Source organism: Penaeus chinensis, chromosome 35 (assembly GCF_019202785.1).
Source record: "Penaeus chinensis breed Huanghai No. 1 chromosome 35, ASM1920278v2, whole genome shotgun sequence".
NCBI lineage: Eukaryota > Metazoa > Arthropoda > Malacostraca > Decapoda > Penaeidae > Penaeus > Penaeus chinensis.
Window position 1 is genome coordinate 6,499,827 of NC_061853.1, and position 6,613 is coordinate 6,506,439.

The 6,613-nt window shown below is 40.1% G+C and overlaps 1 protein-coding gene across 1 annotated transcript in view; it reads left to right on the forward strand.

Moving 5' to 3' along the window:
* The first annotated feature begins 671 nt into the window (after positions 1–671).
* Positions 672–6,613, forward strand: part of LOC125044208 (PE cleavage protein A-like) — a 13,422-nt gene continuing 7,480 nt past the window's right edge. The window contains exon 1 of the mRNA XM_047640718.1: positions 672–799. The gene's annotated coding sequence lies outside the window, so the exon portion shown is untranslated. The remainder of the gene's footprint in view (positions 800–6,613) is intronic.

The following is a 6,613-nucleotide window of genomic DNA, read 5'->3' on the forward strand; positions in this document are numbered from 1 at the left end:
GATGCCGACGGGGTTCTCTTCTCCGCCCCTTCCTGTTCTCACTCCTCCCCCTCCGCCTCTCCATCCCCCCCTCCTCCTTCTTCCTCTTCTTCCTCTCTTTACCTCCCTACCTCCGCTTCTCTCTCCTCTTCCCCCCTTCTCTCCTTCCCTTACACCCATCCTCCTCATCCTCTTCCTCCTCTACTTCCTCTTATTCCTCTCATCCTCCCTCGCATCCGTTACCTTTCCTCTCCCCCTCTCTTCCTCCCCTGCCTCGCCCTTCCCCCATTTTCTTTCCCTACCTCCCTCCCCTCCCTCTTCCTCCTTAACCCTCTCACACCCCCCCAAACCGCCCCTCCCTCCTCAACCCTCCCGAAGACCTCTGAGTGAACGACGCTTTCTGAAGTTCTTCGTCGAAACGAGGTCACCAAGAGCGATCGGTATATAAAGACGGGGCGCAGCGTCTTCGGTCGTTCAGAACTCAGTCCAACCTTCCTTTGAGATCTTCCTTTTCTAAGACCTTAAGAAGTGAGTATTTCCTTGGAAGTATTTCTTGATCGTAGTGCCGACGAACTTAGCGACGGAGTCTCGATAGACGAAGGGAAGCACAAGGAACGAGAGCATACATTTGACTTAGGTTATTTTCGTCTTCCACCGCCAACCGCCCGGTGAAGGACGTGTGGTGATAATATGTCACAGTGTCCGTCCGGCAGTCCGCCCGGCCGCCCGGACCCAAGAGGCTGTGCTGCTGCTGTTGATAAGGACCCTCGGTTGGATTTACGGCTTTTCGAACGGAAGGAAAGAGTCGAGATATTTGCAGGTTCTACTTACCGTTCTTCTGTCGACAAAAGTGGCTAATATAAAATTATATGTATCTATATACTTACACACAAACGTATGTGCGTGTGGGTGGGTGTATACGTGTATATGTGTGTATATATATGTATATATATATATATATATATATATATATGCGTGTGTGTGTGTGTGTGTGTGTGTGTGTGTGTGTGTGTGTGTGTGTGTGTGTGTGTCTGTGTGTGTGTGTCTGTGTATGTGTATGTGTGTGTGTGTGTGTGTGTGTGTGTGTGTGTGTGTGTGTGTGTGTGTGTGTGTGTGTGTGTGTACTTTGAAGGCAGACGCGTGTAGATGCGTACGTGCATGTTTCCCATGTTTCCTTTTAAAAGTATCGGCCATTGGTTGGATAGATAACTGTAAACGCAGGTCCCAATCCACGCGGAGTTAACGCCTAAAAACGTTTTTATTTTTATTAATGATAAAGAACTGATCACGCTCAAGTTACCTATATCATATAACTTTTCCATTCCCCACCCATTCGGTTTCAATTAAGTCACATAAGAATCTATGAGAAACCTCCATATAATATCAAAATTAGAATAATCAATAATATCCAACCATGAAAAAAAAAAATCTTATACATTCGTATCTTCTCCTGCATTCTAGAATATAGGGAAAAGTAACAGAAATTATGAAAAAGATAAGGGACGAACCTGACTTCTTGGTAACGTTCACGGACGGTGTCAAGGACCTGAGGGCTATGAATCCAGTCGTTACTGATTCTGGCGGCTGAGGCATATTCTTTTGTGTTTTCTGTTCTCTCTTTCTTGCTCTTTCCTCTCTCTCTCTCTCTCTCTCTCTCTCTCTCTCTCTCTCTCTCTCTCTCTCTCTCTCACACACACACACACACACACACACACACACACACACACACACACACATATATATATATATATATATATATATATATATATATATATATATATATATATATATATATATATTAAACATACGCATAATGTTGTATATATTTTCATATATACACATACATAGATAAATAGGTAGACAGATAGATAGAGAGATAGACAGAGACACAGACAGATATATAGATAGGCAGACAGATCAATAGATGAACACATAGGCATACACATACAAAAAGCGGGCATAATTTGCCCAACTTGCTCCGCTTAATTCAAACCAGAACTGCTTTCAACTTCTAATTGCCATTGCAACTGCCGCCTGCACTGCTTCCAGACCGTACCTGTCTTCTTCTCTTCTTCATCGTCTTGCTCTTCTCTTCTTTATTGTCTTCTTATTTTTACTTATTCTTCTTTCTGTCTGTCTGTTTTTTTTCTTTCTTTTTTTCTTTTTGTGTTTTTCTTTTCCTTCTTGTTGTGTACTTAGATCTGGCTATACTCTCTCTCTGTCTGTCTCTTCCTCTTTCTTCCTCTCTCTTTCTCTCTCTCTTCCTCTCTCTCTTCCTCTCTCTCTCTCTCTCTTTCTCTCAAACTTCCTCTCTCTCTCACTCACTCATTCTCTCTCTCTCTCTCTCTCTCTCTCTCTCTCTCTCTCTCTCTCTCTATCTATCTATCTATCTATCTATCTATCTATCTCTCTCTCTCTCTCTCTCTCTCTCTCTCTCTCTCTCTCTCTCTCTCTCTCTTCTCCCATACACAAACATATGCACGCACTCATTACCCCATGTGTGTGTGTGATCATGCGTATTAAAGGGAGCATGATATGAATTCCTAAAGAAATCACACTTCACTTCTGCTCGGATTATGTTCACCCATCCGGTGCTTTCAACACATGTTCCCTAATTCGTATATCCGTAGAGCCGGTATTGAAATCACGCAGCAATTTCCATTGAGGGTTAGATGACCGGAGGAAAAAAAAAATCAGCTGTTGTCTCCTTAATATTCCGGATTTGTTTTTTCTTTTTTTCTCGCGATTGCAGTCAGATATAACGGATGAATTGGTATGCAAATCAGTTAATGTTTTTTCTTCTTTTCTTTTATTTCATTTGCAATAGAAAGTGAGAAGGAAAAACGGAAAAGACGAAAAATGTTGCTCAATTATGATGAATCATGATATATTTCATTATTTCCCCGCGAATTGGAAGACAAACGCGAAGAAACTGAAAATATTGCAAGGTTGAAAGGATAAGTTGCAAGAAGATGAAAAAGCTAATATCATTACGGAAGATGACATTAAGAAGTCGTTTCAGAACATCTCAATCTCATCTTTTGTAATGCCACATGACAAATCCTCTCTGACAGAAATAACAAATAAATAAACACATAATTAACAGCTAAATAGATGTACAGACGTTAATATATACGTTTTCCGTGACTCAGCGAAAACACAAGTAAAATTAAAAGAAACAATAACGTTAAAGAAAAATCAATGTATGCTTTAACAAGAAAATTAATTAATTTCAGCCTCTATTTAATCGCGACAAAAAGATATATTAAATTCAAGTTCTTGAGTCTTATCGGAGAAAATTCCTTTAGATTTGTTACTTTTTACAAGTTTCTTGGGCAAGTGAGGTTAGATTGAAGTGTGTTCATTTCTTCTTATTATTATTATTCTTGTTATTATCATTATTTCTATCATTATTATTCTTGTTATCATCATTATTTTTAGCATTATTATTACCATCATTGTTATACTTATTTTTATCATTACTTTTCTTTCTTTGTTTCTTTCTTTCTCTCTTTCTTTCTTTCTTTCTTTCTTAACGTCAATACGAGAAGATTTGTTCTGTAATAATGACAATATTGATTCTATGATTCTATGTAGGTGCTGATTTGTATTTTTTGTATGAGGTTGATTTTAAATATATGTGGATTGTAGATATTAAATTTTAAAAGAAAAAAAAAATCACAGAAAAGGCGAATGTATTCAATTTTATCTAAGTGGAAATGGCATTAATTATTTGATTTTTATATGTTTTCTTACCATATTGTCCATGCACAGAACACCATGCACAGTGGCTGAAGAGCAAGACTCGTTATATCGGCCGTCATGCATGTGTTTTCTTTTTTTTTTTTTTTTTTTTTTTTGTTATTTGTAGGTCATATCGGTTCGGCCATGTGCATGAAACCGGGTTTAAAAAGGTCAGGACGGTGGGGAGGAGGGGGGGGAGAGACGGAAGACCGGAGGCAGGGGGTGTGGAGGATTGGTGGGGGTGGGGGGTGAAGATAGCGGGTTAATAGAAAGGAGGAGGAGGGGAGGGGGGAGGGGGATGGGGAGAGGGAGAGGTACCTCGAAAGGAGGGCGATTCTAATGGTCATGCAAAGAAAGGAGTTGTGGGAGGAAAGAGGTAAGGGAGGAGGAGGAGGAGGAGGAGGAAGAAGAGGAAAAGGGAGAGGGAGAGGTGGAGGAAAGTTGGAGGGGGGGGCACTTAGAGCAGGTAACCCCCTCTCTAAATCGGTGTTCTGTGGTTTTCTGTTTTGATTAGACTCTATTCCTTTTATTGCTTTCTAAAATGATCCTAGAGGTGGAGGAGGTCGAGGGCGGTAATGGGTTCCAGGGCGAGAGGAAGTTCTAAGCTAAGCTGCCAAAGATAAAAGACTTTTCGAAATGTGAAATGGATGACCTTAGGTTCACCTTCCACTCTCTCTCGCTCTCTGTTTCTCTCTCTCTCTCTCTTCGTCTCTCTTGGTTTCTTTCTCTCTCTTTCTCTCTCTCTCTCTCTCTCTCTCTCTTCGTCTCTCTTGGTTTCTTTCTCTCTCTTTCTCTCTCTCTCTCTCTCTCTCTCTCTCTCTCTCTCTCTCTCTCTCTCTCTCTCTCTCTCTCTCTCTCTCTCTATCTATCTATCTATATATCTATCTATCTCTCCATCTGTCTATCTTTCTCCTTTTCATCTCTCTCTCCCTCTGCCTCTGTCAATCTTTCTCTCTCCCTCACTTTAATAAAAGGAATATATCAAAATACGTCTACACAAACAGCATGATGTCATGCAAGAATCGGTCATGCACAGTTCCTGCTTGCAACTCTCGCGGATATGCTCTTAACCGCAAGTTCAGACTGCTTGGGCCCATTGGGTGTTCTCGTGCTTGCTTGGTCGGTTGTAATGGCGTGTTTGCTTTCTCTGCTTTACATTTATGATTCCTTCGTGTTAGAGGGTATTAGCCTTTAGTCTGCTTTATTGCATGTTTTTTTTTTTGTTTTGTTTTTTCTACTAACTACAAATGCATGTTGTATTTGTTTCTCTCTCTCTTATCATCACATCCTTCTTCTTCGTGTCCTTCTTCCTCTTCTCCATTCCCTCCTCCTCCTCCTACTTCTCCTTTTCCATATCTTCCTCCTTTTCTCGTCTTATCTATTTCTTCTTCCTTTAGTGGTGCATGACCATGATGCTTGAATATGCAGCCTGCTTTACCATATAACCTGTGCATGTGATTACCCTTATGATAATGATGATTGACATTCCTAGTCATGCATGTAACTGCCTGACACTCGTGGTCTTGATAGTGCTTTCCCAGTAATGCCTGTTGTTGTGTCATGCATGTTACTGTCATTAGCTTACACAAACTGCATGCCATATTCTTAAAATTTCTTTTCTGCATGATTTTGTTGTATTTTATTTTTTTTCTGCATGTTAGGTTATCCTGCATGGTATGGGGTTGAAGTTGCTGTCGTCATGCACTCTGCTTACCATGCATGCCACATCTTAATTTATCAACGTATCGCATGTAATATGGTTTACAAATTCATAAGATATCGTGTTTTACTTTTTCTATATATTTTTTTTTTTTTCTCTTTTTCATTTACTCGATAATTTTTTAGTCCTTAATATATAAATGTTCACAAAGTTTGTTACTGTAAAATGTTCACGAGGCAAGAACACAAATAGATGTTTAAACGAACATTCTTCTTCTCCTGTCCCGCCTCTTCCTTATTTTTATTATCATTGTCACTTATTCTTCTTTGAATCTTTTTCTTTGGGTTTCACCTTTATTCCTCCTCTTATCGTCACAATTCTTATACACTATCATTTGCTGGCTATTATCTTCATTTTCGACATTCCCCTGTGTTTATTATCCATCTTCTTCGTCGTTTCGCCTTTTATCTTTTCATTTTATTCTTTTCTTTCGTAAAAAAAAAATCTGTTTTCTTCACTCCTTCCTCTTGTTCTATTTCGTTTCCTTTTTTCTCTCCTTCCTCTTCTTTTCTTCTTTTCCTTCTTTTCTCCTTCCCTCTTATTATTTTTTCTGCATACTTATTCTTCCTCTTCTCTCATTCTACGTTTTCATTGTGTTCGTTCAATACCATCAGTTCTCTCCTTTGCAGCCAGAAAGATAAAGTTTCAAGCACGATGTAACATTTCTTTGTTTTTTTTACGCCTCATTTATTCCTTTCTTATCATTGTCTCTTGTATTTTCTTTTAGTTTTCTCGTCGTTCTTATTTCCTTCTCTTTCCCTCTACTTCTCATTCCTTTAAGAACTAACATTCTCTCCTCTGCGACCTATTTTCTCTTCCTGCCAACGCAAGATTTCACCCTTCTATCTCCCTCATCTCCAGTCCTCCTCCTCACGTGACGAGCAGCCTTTTCTCCTCGCCTTAAAAGAACGTAAACAAAGACGCATGAATCCGAATCGATCCGGGCCACTCACGAACGCGGTCCCTTTAAGAACCCCCACGGTGCCGTCGGATCGTGACCGCTGAGAGATCGATCGGAGAGACTATAATGAGGTTCTTGTACGTAGGGAGAAAAGGGAGCGGGTGACGTGTTAACGATGCCCTTTATCTCCGTAGAACAAAAAAAAAAAAAGAGGAGAGATAGGAGGAGGTGGGAGAGAAGAGGTAAGATGAGGAGGAGGAGGAGGAAGA